Below are 14,033 nucleotides of genomic sequence, written 5' to 3' on the forward strand. Positions count from 1 at the left end.
ATCTAATCAGTTGAAGGTCTCAGAGAAAAGAATGAGGTCCCCCCAAGAAGAAGGAATTCTGCCTCCAGTCTGCCTTCAGACTTAAGACTGCAACATCAGCTCCCACCAGAGTTTCCATCCTGCTGTTCTCCTCTGCAAATTTCAAACTTGCCACCCCGTACAATCACCTGAGACAATTCCTTAAAATAAATGTCTTTATATATAAACAAAACTCTCTCTTCATATATATGTATAAACACACATCGTATTGCTTCTGTTTCTTTGGAAAAGTCTGTTATTCATTTTATTAACTCGTGTTATTTAAGTCCTTTCCATATATAAAACACTGTACTATGACAATTGGAGTAGAAAAATGGTGTGTGTCTTAGCAGGAGTGTTGACAGTGTCAACACACGCAGAGTAATGTGACACGAACTGCAGAGAAGGTGAGGACAAAATTCTGTTTACTACAAGACAAACAAGGCTGGAGAAGTCAGGATGCTTTCCCAGAGGAGCGGGCTTGAGCTTGGTCTCGAGAATGAGAGGATGTTTATCAGACGAGGCAGGAAAGAAGATGCTTCTCAAGAATAAACACATATGTTAACCCTCTGCTGGAAAATCTCCCATGTGATCAGACCTTGCGAGCGGCTGTCATCCCAGTGACAGATAGCTCCAATTATAAGAAAGTTCTTTCTCAGCTGAACTGAGAAGCTGCCTCCCTGTACCGTCTTCCAGTTTGGTTCTGATCCTGTCGCAAGCACTTACGAGACGCCTGGCTTGGAGCGGTCATCTTTCTCTCCTGAGATCCACTGTCTTCATCTGTGAGTGAGAATGATAAGACCTCATGTGGCTATAGTGAATGTCTAATCAGATATTTTATTTAAAATGTGTGGAAAATACTAGGTGTTTGATAAATGTTAGTTTACTTCATGTCTCTTTAGTGTCCCTTCTGGGTTCAGACAGAGGAAATCTGTTCCAAGTCAATAGAAAAACCTTTTATAAAATGGCGTATCCATGAATAGAGATGGCGAAATGAGTTAATACCCAATGTAATGTACCGTTGATAACTTACATAAAATATTATTTATATATATTATAGAAATGAATACAGTTAACAACATGTTTCTGCCTGGACGCATTACCAACCAGCATATGAGCCTGGTGACAGAATGAATTAGTATAAAATTACAAAATCATTAAAACAGACCAAAAAAAGTACCTCATTTCACTTCTCAGTTCAATAAATGATAACTATTGGCAGATAATATATTTTTCACTCAAAATCAAAGCTCCTTATATTTTGAGCCCTCCTGGTTTCGTGCTGAAGAGGAAGAAGTGTGTTTCCTTCTTTGTACTACAAAAAGAATTTTCATTTTAGAAAAAAGTGCTATTTTTGACATTAGCAATTATTCTAAAAGTCATGAATTCCTTAAAGTATCTCTCATTTTTATAAAATGAAATGATCACAAACAGGTAAAAGAAAATAAGAAAGTAACAACTCCACTAAGTATAGTGTCCGTTTTGAATAGTACTCTGTAGAATTGGTTATTTTCCCTTTTCTGAACAGGCTGAGGCATCAGCGAGTAAGTATAAACCAAGGGAAGATTTTCTTCTCAATCATTCCTTTTCCTCACCAGCAGCTCTCCTGAGGGAGGTGCCGGCCTCCTTGTCTCACTCGGCCATCTCTGCTGGCAGGGGCGATGTTGAGGGCCGAGCTGTCCCAGTGGTGTTCCCCTTGGCTGTGCATTAGCATCACCTGGGGAACCCTTGAAGAAGGATGCCCAGCTCCCACAGCAGAGCACCAAAGCGTTTGCTCTAGAGTAGGGTCCTGCCTTGGTATTTTGAAAACTCCCTGGATGGTTTTATTATGCAGGTAGGGTTACGAAAGGCTGTGTTAGCTGGTAAGACAGGGGAGGGTAGGAAGAAAAGAAAGAATGAATGAAACTAAAAAGAAGATCAATTGGGTTTTGGTGGAGCATTATTGAAAATGATGAATTTTTGTTTATCTTTTCCACTTACCCATGCTTCACGTGGGAGGTATCAGCAATGTCTTTCGTTATAACCTGTGTTTCTCCAGGAGAGAGTGATTGTGTCAGTATCCGACCTAGGATCGGGGTCAGGGGTGCGGTTAATTGCATAAGGCCCTTGTGTGTTTTACCTAAACCCAGAGGGGGTGCTCCCCTTTGAATGAGGCTGAGATGGATGACACCCCCTCTTAATTTTCCCAGCTGGTGACGCCTCCTCAGCTGGTCCTGGAACCTGCGCCCCAGAGGCTCTTGAATGTACAGTCTCCGAGGCTTTGAGGGAATATTTGAATTTCAGGTGTAAAATGTTTTAATTTTACTTGCTATGCTTGGTCAATTTAGTCTTGGTCGATTCTTGAAGTTGCCTTAAAACTGAGCCACAAAATTTATCAATCTTAAAAATACAAGCAAAATAGACATTAAGTTTTACTTGGCACTCTCTCATCAATTCCCTGAGTTTGGATTACAGTTCAAGTATATGTATCCATATAGCATATAAATATGTACACTACAAATATATACATATATATGTATAAATATATATAAAATAGTAACCCCAGGAAACTTCAACAAATTGCTGCTCATTTATGTTTTCAAATCATAAACCTTATATTAGCATCTTTTCCAGTGTCACCCTGGGGCTTTCTTTTTATTCTCACCCTTCACTGAGCAAAGGAGAATGCTTTAAGCACATCCCAGGAAGTGGATTTGCATTTGAATTTTTAAAAGGCCATCTTTAAAGTGGAGCGGTTGGAAGCTCTCTGCGCTGCAGACAGACGGCCATGGGGGGGCTGCCTTGCGCGTGGTTTAATTAGTTTCCAAATCATAAACGTACACATTTTACTCAAGTGACTGTTGAAGAAAAGAAATCCTAGAGATTGTCTAGACTAATAATGTAAACTGAAACGTTTCTTTCTGTTTTCCATTTAGTTTGGAAGGATTTTTTTTTTCTCTTGAGTCTACAAACCATATTACTTTGGATCTCAAAATACACACCTGGTCAAACCAATCATTATTAAAACTTTTATTTAAAATAGAAACTGCTTTTATGAGGCATCTGGAATTCTTTTTGTTTTGTCATTAGACAAACAAACAAAACAAAACAAAACCCATCTGATTCCAAAAATTGTGAGCATCCCCTGAGGGCCCCTCCCAGAGCAGCGGCCCTCTGGGAACAGTCAGCTACACTAACTGATCTTTTCAAGATTATCCGTGAATTTTCTCAGACAGTGGATTATCTTAATCTGGAGAACAGAGCTCCATTTCATTAGCATACACCAGTCCAGAATCACTTAGCTGTAATCCCGGACAGATAATCCAGACATCATATCCTATATTTTGAAACACTCCTCAGTGGGTTTTGGTGCAACATTCTGTATTCAAACATTTTATTTTGTTTTAAAAGAATTTTAAATTTTTATTATTTATTTATTGAGGATGATTAACCCTGAGCTAACATCTGCTGCCAATCCTCCTCTTTTTGCTGAGGAAGACTGGCCCTGAGCTAACATCCATGCCCATCTTCCTCTACTTTAAATGTGGGACGCCTACCACAGCATGGCTTGACAAGTAGTGCCCTGTCTGCACCTGGGATCCTAACCGTCCAACCCCCGGCCACCAAAGCAGAACGTGAGAACTTAAGCGCTCTGCCACCAGGCCAGTCCCTTAACTTTTTATATCTGCAGCAACATAAAATATTCACAGTGAGTGAGATAAATAAATATTTTTCATAGTCTCAAGTCAGTCGAGGCCAGGAATTGCTGCCAAATGAGTTACAAGCCCTTGAAGTTAGCATGACTTTTGAAGTTAGGACCATTGATAAAGAATTGTCCCCATAAACTCATGACAGGATCCATTCATTGTACCTCGGGAGGTCTCTGAAGCAGAGCTAGGGGTGGCCTCAGCCCTGCCTGGGCCTCAGGGGTTTCTGAAGCAGAGGTGCATATTGGGATCATCTGTGGATGCTTCCCCCAATACGCATGCCCGGGCACAACTCCAAAACGACTGAACCGGGAACTCTGGGGGATGCACCTTGGAATACGCACCTGGAAGAGACAGGCAGATGATGGCCATGTGCATCTCTGAAGCTGGTGGCAACACTCTCCACACACAATAAACCCAGGTCTCAGCCCAGGGGGATAAACTGGGCTCAACAAATCATAGTAAGGGGCCTTAGAAGCTCCATTTATACACGAGTATCTTCTGTAGAAATTATCTATTATTAAGAATTTCCAGTACTTTTAGGGAGCATTTTTACTTAAAGAAGTCATTAAAGTGCACATATTCAGGTATTTGTTTAGGGCCAATAGAACCAAACAAAATGCAGACAAATGAGACCATAAATAAATTCAGTCAATTTGAATGCAGTAGTGCCCTGATCAACCGCTAAGTTGTTTGTTTTCTCTAACTATTGGAACTTGGTAATAATAGTAATAATCGTAAAAAAAAAAAAAGTAGTTGCAACTTAAAATATAATTAAACAATCAAAATACGATTACCCAAGTGAAGAATTAATACGAAATTATAACGTTGCACTCACTATGACATATCTTCTCAATAGGAGATAGAGAAAGAAGAGCAAGAAATTTGAAGAAGATAATCCAGAGAAACGAACTATGAAGTTGTCACAAAGATCTCAGTAAGGGCTTGTGAAAGCCTGGGAACATGGCCACGGGGAAGGAGAGAAGAATACACATGAATGTTCAGGGAACTCACAATTGGAATTCCATATTCGGGAGTTATTAGTGTGCATTTGGTATGCAGTGAGAACGTGGGTCTATGAGCACAGGACTCCATGCAAAATTCACCTTTAAGGGGTGGGGTGGGAGGAAAAGGATGGTTGAAATATTAAGTGAACATTATTCTTGGGAGAGAATGCCAAGGTAAAAATGCTCGTTCTCCAATCATGGTCTAAAGACTTGCATCAGAATCACTGGGCGTATTTACAGAAATTCAGATTCCTGGATCACAAGTCAGGCCTTCGCTGCGTCAAACGTGTGGGAAGTGAAGCTCAGCCAGCTGTCTTTTGAATCAGACCCCCAAGTGAACCCGACTTGGGCTGAGGAAGAAGACCTGCCTGCCAGGGGAGCCCTTAGAAGACGCGTCTCTCCGTCCCAACACCCTGGGAGTCCAGGAATGGGAGAATATGGGCAAATTGATTTCTTATTCCAGGAAAAGTACATGCAAAAAAGATCACATGGCTTCCTTGACATCAAATAGTTTTTACCATAACAAACTGTTTTGATAAATTGAGTGTCTCCAAATCAGAGGCGTCTGGGTGGTGCTCAGACCGAAAGGGCAGCAGGAGCCTGGGTGACTGGCCAGAGTTCAAGCACCAGAGTAGTTCTGGGAGGCAGACAGCAGGGTCCGAAGGGCCTCGCCAACCCCTCTCTTCCCCCTCTACAGATGCCGTCACTGACTCTATTACTGCTAAGCACTTTAGTTGCTCATTATTCAGAAGACTAAAGCATAATTAGATTAAAATGAATATTCCGATGTTACTTAGAGAATTATGTTCCTTTATGGCGAAACGTCTAACAGGTCGTACATAACAAATGTATGGATTTAATATTTTTTAAACAAAGAGGAAAATCTCTTCCCTTCCAGTCTGTGTAAGCATGTGAGCTGTGGAGTGGATATGATGGAGGGTGGGCCAGTATCAGAGGGGAGGTCCCAGGAGCCGAGGTGATTTAGGCTTTCACCATCAGCAGAGAGGTGTCATTGTCTGTAACTAGAAATTTCGACCCACCTGCAAAAATGACATTTCTGAAAAGAAAATACATCAAACAACATGTTATACTTGTGTTCACTATATTCTGCTGACTAACTGTATCTTTGTGTGGTAGATTCTGGAGCCCTCTGACTTGGTGTGCCTATTACCATCTATTAGGGAACCTCGGGAAAATTACTTAACTCTTTTTACTTTAAATTCCTAATGTAAAATATGAAAATAATAATATATACCTCACAGGATTGATTTGAGAATTAAACAAATTAATACATATAAATCACTTGGGACAGAGCTTTGCACATAGAAATCCATCGACAAACGCTAGGTATGTTTTCAAGTAAAATAATGAATGATACATATACCAGTAAAACATCTTTTATATTAGGAAAAATTCATGAGAATTTTTTGGTTATTTTTAGAGGAAATTTTTTTAAGCCTATTTGGATATCACTGGGAGTGACTTTCATCATCAGATTTGCCTATGAAGCCAAACAATTACAAATTTCATAGACTTCTCTTCTTATTTAGTTCCAATTTTTTTCTCTCAATATACCCTAGAACAGTGGCTCTCAAACATTTTGGTTTCACGAATCCTTAGTGTTTTGTTTATGCAAATTATATCTATCAATATATACAGCATTAGAAATTAAAACAGAAATTTTTAAAATATTGTTAATGTTTTTAACATAAAATTCAAAATTAAAATATTAATATCAATAAATTGTTGATAATGAAAAACAATGCTAATATAAATGACAGTTTTTAATGAAAAAATAACTTTTTCAAGGCACAAGGTTAGCGAGAAAAGGGATATTGGTTTTACGGGTTGTGTTTCTTATTAATGTCTCTCTTCGCAGAAGAGCACAGGATTCTCACGTCGGCTTTTGTGTTCAGTCTGTTGCAGTATGCAGATAAGTAGTTGGAAAAGGGAAGAGCGTTTTAGTAATCTTTTCAGGTAAATGTGGAAAGTTTTATTTTGTACAAATGTCCATTGTATTGCACATTAAAATTCATTGGTCTATCTTGCAGTTTGAATGTATCTGTTCCCTATGCATGATTTTGTAACATCACGCGTCGGTCATTTGAAAAATCATTGGCTCATTTGAGTTATACAGCTCTTCAAATGTTAGCACATTTTATTATACATTGTCAAGAAATCACATTTACTATTCTCACACCAACTTCATCAGAAAATTCTTTACTTATAGGAAAGCTATCAGGATCACAGTGGCAGATTTGAGTTTTCCAAAATTCTAATTTTTCTCTTGAGAGCTTGAACTTTATAATTGGCAACAAAAATTGCCAATTGATTTCCTTAAATTGACAAGTTGATGCTGTTCATTTTTAAGAATGCGTCCGCCAGTCAAGCCTGAGTGATTAGTTTGCTGTCAGAGGTTCTTTCAAGCAGACATGGTGTTCCACGAAAAGAACTGACTAGTTCAGGTCGCAACTCCAACAGTCACACACATGATTTCCTTGAGGCAGCCTGTGTACCTCCATATGTAGCAGAACACTTCATGAGTACTTCCCATTTCACCATAAAGAATATTTAGAGGACATGAAATCACTGGTGAAATTTAATAAAATTAATAATGTAACCAATTAATCAAGTACCTTCTTAAACAAAACAGGCCTTTTTTTTCACTGATAGCATTTTTCCATGACTATAGATCCAGTGTGTTGCAAATGCCTTGATTCATGCTAAAGTGCCAAAAATTTTTGCCTCCATTGCTTTGAAACCACCTGTGCAAACGTTAATTCTGTGAAAAGGCGGCTGACCTATGAATGTCTTAGGAAAATGACAGTGACCCTTGAAATTGTGAAAGTGTCTCAGGGATGCCAAGGGGTCTAAGGGCCTCACCTTGAGAAGCCAAACTGTCTCTGCTCTCTCTGGCCCCTGTGAGCTATTTCACAAGGCTGCCAGCAACCTGAGAGGAGGATTAACGTTGCCTGTGTCTGTATTCTGTGTACCTAACGCAGAGCCTCATGTTGTTGAATGAAAGACTGAGTCAGTGAATGAAGAAATGAATGAGCAAACAAATGAATAAGTGAGCTCAGTTCTAGCTGCACTATATTTTTCTGTTCTTCAAACAGATAAAGATGGCTCCTATTTTTGGGTATTTTGGTTACCACTTCCCGCTGCCATAAGTGTTCTGTCTGATATTTGAATGTCTGGCTCTTATTATACAATCTCAGGAGAAACATCACAGGCATTTCCTGATTTCTTAAATTAAAATAGCCCCCCCCCCATTTCCCTTTACATGCCTGTATTTTGCTTCTCTACAAGGCACATATCACGGTTGAATATATTTTTATTTTAGCACTCAACACAGGGTAGCCATTTGGTAAATATTTTTGAATGATGGGATGAATGAACAGAATAGATAATTCGTTCCATAGATATTTATTCAGCATCTACTATGTGCAAGGCACTATTGATAGAAAGTCTTTGCTCTTAGTGAACATACAGTGTAATGTATAGGGGGCAGACAAACAAACAAAAAGTGTCCATGTGAAGTAACAGTGTGTTATAGTTTAAGGAGCAGGACACATTGCTATGAAAGCGTATGAGGTGGGATGACAACTTTCAGAGTCTTCGATAGGTTCCCCAAGGAAGAGGCTGCTGAGCTAAGACCTTGAGGAAGAGTAGTCCTTAACCACTGAGGGAGAGAAGAGCCCAGGATCCCTCCAAGGAGAAGTGTTGGACCTTAGGGCTGTTCACTGTCTGTTAGCGGTGCATGTCTTATTTCCAGACACGCACAGCTAACACTGTGCTGAAACACTGTCATCTTTCCTATCTTCCAAGAAGGCAGCCTGAGTCTTAAGCTCCTCTCTCCCATGTGATACGTAGCAGAGCACTGGGCTCACAGTAAGACAGCCATACGTTTGGTTGCTTGGAGGACAGACATCACAGTGTCCCTGGCAACCTATCCACACCCATGCGATGCTGAGTTGCGCAATAATTAATTTTCCCCCCATCTCCTTATTTTCAAGTCAGCCCTGCATGTGTACCTGCAGATGAGGCTTTCCTCAGAATCCACTGCCTCCCTCCCCTTATTTCTCCGTGGTCTCCACTACACTCCAAACGTGCTCTAGAGCCAATCAATCTTTATTTCTTTCCCATTATTGGCCCTTCCATAAATCAGTCTTGCCCATGCGGTGGTTAGTGTGACAAGGCCTCCGACTGTCCACTGCCTGCAAACAGTGCCTTTTTTTTTTTTAGCTCACGAGAGCCAGCTATTCCTGGAGCCCTGGAGCCCCTACATTTTCGACAAGTGTCTCATCTGTAAAATTCTTTCTCTATTTTACCCTTTTCCTCTTCCTTGTTCCTGGCAGCCGCCTGCAGAGCTGCACCCCAGCCATTTATCCAGAGCACACCCAGCATGAGTCCACAGCCGGCTCTTCGGTAATAAAAGCTGGCTTTCAGTAAATCATATCAGTAAGGAGATCCATAAATCTTGTTCTTGCCTTGAACGCATCAATCCTTATTGTCGTGACCACTGCAGGCATGAGTCACTTGGCCTGCACACTACTCCTGGGCCCAGCCACCGACTTGCTGTAATGGAGTAGGGAGGATGTCCTGGAGGAGACTGTACTCTAGCAAATTGCTGCCTTCTGGACTAAATGGTGAATTAGAGTCAATTCAGGGAAATGCTAATGAACTCAGTGGACCCCCGTCCGCCTGTCCACCCTGCTAATGTAGTGATGGGCTCACTTGCTCCTGTGGCTCAAAGGTTACTCCTCCTTCAAAGCGCGCAAGGGCATGTGAAGTTCGGCGGAGAGACTGGATTCAAAAAGCTGCCTTCATTGTTTTCGCAGCATTTAGGACTTCATCATTAGCTCCCATCATGACCATACAGCTGTCTTTTTGTAAATGTTCTAACAGAAAAGTCACAGGGCAGGCAGGTCCGCCTTAGCGTCTAGCACTGGCTCAGCCTTGAGGCTCAGTGACTGCGGCCTGAAAGTGGCAATGAGAAAACCTGCTTCACAGTATTATCTCAAGGATGAGCTATGCTAGTACTTTTGGAGCTCTGAACCTGGGATCTTGGATGTTGCTAGTGTTTGATACATGTTTGTTGTATGACTTCAGGCTCATAAATCTGGTAGGTCCTTTGCTTGGATGGATAAACGACCTGCTGTACCCTCATGTGGCATTTGATGTAATCACAGTGAGATGGAAGGGGAGGGCTCGGTGAGGGGACAGTTTCAGGCAGCATCTGTCTTCTTGTCCAGTTCTTCAGTCATTCACACTTTTCAAAGATGGGACCATAGATGACAGCAGAGATTGGAAGCCTCTGAACTTGAACTAATATGATGACATTGGAACCAAAATATGTTTTCTTGTACTCAGAAACCTCTCAAACATCTTAACACCCCATGAAAACAGCATAGGCCTGGAATTGAGAGTCCTCTCCACAGGGACGGATGGAGGAGTAAGGGGAGGGCAGTGGAAATGGAGATCGTTTTCTGATTGGGACACTCGGGCTGGCCCTTCCCTTTATGTCAAGTCTGCCCCACGCTCCAGACACTGGGTAGGAGTCTCGCCATACACAGCAGAGCTGCAGCCAAGGTCTCCTCTCTCTTCTCTTAAGTATCTGCTTCCCGTATGGCAAAGGCAAACTAAACAGGTTACCCTTGCATTCTGTGTCTTTCAAGGATACAAACATGAAAGCATAAGAGAACTTCTTACAATTACAGTACAGAAACTGGAGGGTTTGATCTGCCACCCCGTTTCTTTCATTTCCTTTCCTCTTATGCCGTTTTCCACTTCTCCCCTCGGTTGCTTCAGAGGTCAGATGGCGTGGCTGCAAGACAGAAGAGGGTCATCTGGCCTGGTTGGACTAATATGAGCAATAGTGTACTTCTTTATAATCCCACATTAAGATTTGGGGCTTACTTTTTGCCACAGCATAGACTAAACAATCCTGACATACACCGTTGTAAGGATGAATCTACTTCTTTTCTATGAAATATAGTTGTAGCCACGTATGAGCATGGGAAGTAGCAAATAAAAATACTGTTTACTTAGAGTTTAAGACTCCTAGAAATGTAGACCATTAAACAGTCACCGCTCATCCATATGCTCAATGTGGAAACCAAAGAATTTTCAAGTGCCAGATACAGTAACAAAACCATGAGGCACTCTGACCCTTCACCAACCACTTGTGTGCTGGTTCCTTAAATTTCCCCAGGTGTTTTAATGGGGCATGTCAGATACAAGATCATCTATCTGCTCCAAAATGTTATTTTCTTTCCTGCTCCTGTGTTCACTCTCAACTCCTCACTTCTAGGCCAGGAAGGAAAACTCCAGATTTACTATGCAACTTGAATTCATATTATTCTATTATTGTTCCACGTACACATCATACATACCAAAGTCCCACAGACTGGGTGGCTTAAAGAATAGAAGTTTACTTCCTCACAATTCTGGGGGCTGGAATTTCAAGATCAAAGTGTCAGCAGCGTTGATTTCTCAGAGGCCTCTCTCCTTGACTTGCAGACAGCTGCCTTCTCGCTGTGTCCTCAACTGGCCTTTCCTGTGTGTGCACATCCCTGGTGTCTCTCTGTGTGCTCTCATCTCGTCTTCTTACAAGGACACTAGACATATTGGATCAGGGCCCACGGTAAGCCTTCATTTTAACTTTACCTCTTTAAAGAGCTTATCTTCAAATCAGGCACATTCTGTGGTACTGAGGGGTTAGGGCTTCAACACTTGCGTAATGGGGAGACATGATTCAGTCCATAACAGTGGTAGATGGATTGAAAGGTAGCCACAATTCTTCAAACCCACGCCAGTATCCACAACCTTTGCAGGTCATGCCATCAAGAGGTGGCTTCTCTCTCACACTCCCTGAATCTGGGCTGGACTTGTGACTTGCTTTGGCCAGGAGGATTCAAGAGAGATGACAGCATGCTATCTCTTAGCCTAGCCTCAGGAGGCCTTGCTGCTTCTGCTCACTGTCCTGAAAAGCCACCTGAAACTTGAAACCAAGCCCAGGCTTGCCTGCTGGTGGGTGAGAGATGACATGGAGGAGAAGAGACTGATGGCTCTCCTGGGACCAAGATATGCTGGTCAGCCAGCCAACTAGCCCAGCCCCACCCGTGGAACTGCCTGGAAACACATGGTTGACGGCAGGTTCATGGGGGAGCCCAAATGAGAGAAGAATGGCTCAAGCTACCTCAGACCTATGAGCTAAGTAAATATTTGTCACTTTAAGCCACTGGGTTTTGTGGTTCTGTTTTACTCCCGATTACTGTGGCCGTAGATAATGATACACTGATCGTAATAACTATACAGCCCTATTTATCCAAACGGATTTCCAATCTAAAGCATCTTTACCTATGTGTTTTATTTGATTTTCACAATATTTCCATCAACTAGGTACTTATTCATGTAGCCATTTGCCTAATAGGAGTATCTGGGTTTGGAGAGTCAAGTAATTTCAGAGATGTCTCATGTCACTAAGTAACGGGACCTGTTCTGAAGTCCTGATGCTCTGATCTGGGGCAGGCGGAGGCTTTATTTCAGCGCTGCCTTCACAAAGAGAGCACGTGCCCGTAGCTGCTGTCTGGTGCCTCTCTTGGTCTCCCACCACAGTGCCGCCAGCCCTCCCTGCAGGATTCCCACAGACAGACCACTTAGCAGCTTTCAGAAGAATCACTCAGAAATCTCCCTGGAACATTTAAGAAAACTGAGCCTTTATTTCCGGTATTTGTCTAGTTTTTTTCCTTTTTTGCAGTTGATAAATGTAGGAGACCCGGACAGCAATCTCAATATGTGGGGCTTGTCCTTGTCCACAACTCCTTCCATCTCAGGAAACCAAGTTGTAAAAGAGTGTGCTAAATTTCATTGGTGGGGGCATAGATTTCCTCATATGAAATAGGAAGCTCTTGAAACCTTCCGAGAGGACCAAGGCTCATGGCACCTGATCTGAAAAGAAACACACAGGAAGTGACCACAGAGAGCATTTCTGAAGATGCATCACTCGCCTCTATCAGGGATCGGTTTACCCTCTCAGGCTTCAGCCCTGCAGTGCTGGAGGTGCTGTGACCTCGTGTGGGAGGGCTCAAGGACATGTGATGGGGCCCACTCTTTGGGAGAGCAGAATTCATTTTTTCTTCTGAAATCCTTTTTACAAACATAGCTTTGCCGTTGTTATTTTGAAAAACAATTCATTCAATATATTTCCGCTTATGGTCAAAAACATAGATGCTGATATTTTTAACACCAGCATGAGGCGTTTTATCTATTTATCTTTATTTCACAGCTTTGTTGAGATACGACTGACATAGAAAGGTGTTTGAGTTTACGGATAGTATCGCCTTTAGATTCAGCAAATCGAATGTCAAATTCTTCTTGAAACGGGTTTTTGTTTCTGGTCGATACAGCTTGAGACTTGCTGGGGGCTGGAGGCACCAGTTCAAACAATTTAAGTGAGGGACTAAGGATACCCAGGAGTCCCGTTGTGCAGCTATCAATAGGGTGGATCATAGTGGAAAGACTGAAACAGCAAACTTTAACTTCCTTCTCTGTGGATTTCACGTGCTCCTTTCTGGGTTAACTAGATTATTTTCCTATTCTCTTGTTTGACCATATCCATATTTAAATGGCCATCCATTTTTATCCTAATTCAACAATGGTACTTTAAGGGCACCTGGAGTGAGTTCAACACCCGGGAATTTATAATGGCTGATAGTGTTGCTAAGTACATGAATAGACACCATCATATATAATTCTGCCATATTTTACAGTGGAAATGAGAGAAACTGCTTTTCACTGACACAAAAACCCTATAATTCTTCCAAAAGCCAAATAGCCAACCCCCAAAAAAGGCTGAGTAGCTAAGCACACCACTAAGAGCTCCTGTTACTAACACTTCTGCTTTCTCAAAAAAAATCTACTGTGGTGCCTGGTCTTATGCACAGCAGAATAGAAGCATGGCTAATGACAGCCAAGTGACACTTGACAAAATTAAAGTCCATTTTCCTAAAGTTGTTGCTAGGTTTCAGCAACCATTAATTTGCAGGTCTAGGAAAATTGCAGCAGAGCTTCTTTCCTTAATGGAAATTAGCAATTGTTACGTGTGAAGAAAGAATTGGACCACTATTTCTGTTTCTAATTTTGACTCAAGACCCATATATGCTTATAGCAATTTTTAGCCAAAGTGGAGAGAAATCTCTGAACGTGTTGACTTTAACTATGTGACATGGAAGAGGAAATGGACAGCAGAGGATGTGAGTCATAGATATCTTTGAAAGTGCATCAGCACTCCCTTTGATGAAGACAGACCAGACAGCTT

The 14,033-nt window shown here is 41.6% G+C and overlaps 1 long non-coding RNA gene across 1 annotated transcript; it reads left to right on the forward strand.

The window, feature by feature from the left end:
- The first annotated feature begins 608 nt into the window (after nucleotides 1-608).
- LOC139075653 (uncharacterized) lies at nucleotides 609-6,761 on the forward strand. Its single transcript, XR_011526265.1, has 2 exons — nucleotides 609-800; nucleotides 4,564-6,761. It is a non-coding gene; the product is annotated as an uncharacterized lncRNA (long non-coding RNA).
- Nucleotides 6,762-14,033: the final 7,272 nt, after the last annotated feature.

Source organism: Equus przewalskii, chromosome 14 (genome assembly GCF_037783145.1).
Source record: "Equus przewalskii isolate Varuska chromosome 14, EquPr2, whole genome shotgun sequence".
Lineage (NCBI taxonomy): Eukaryota > Metazoa > Chordata > Mammalia > Perissodactyla > Equidae > Equus > Equus przewalskii.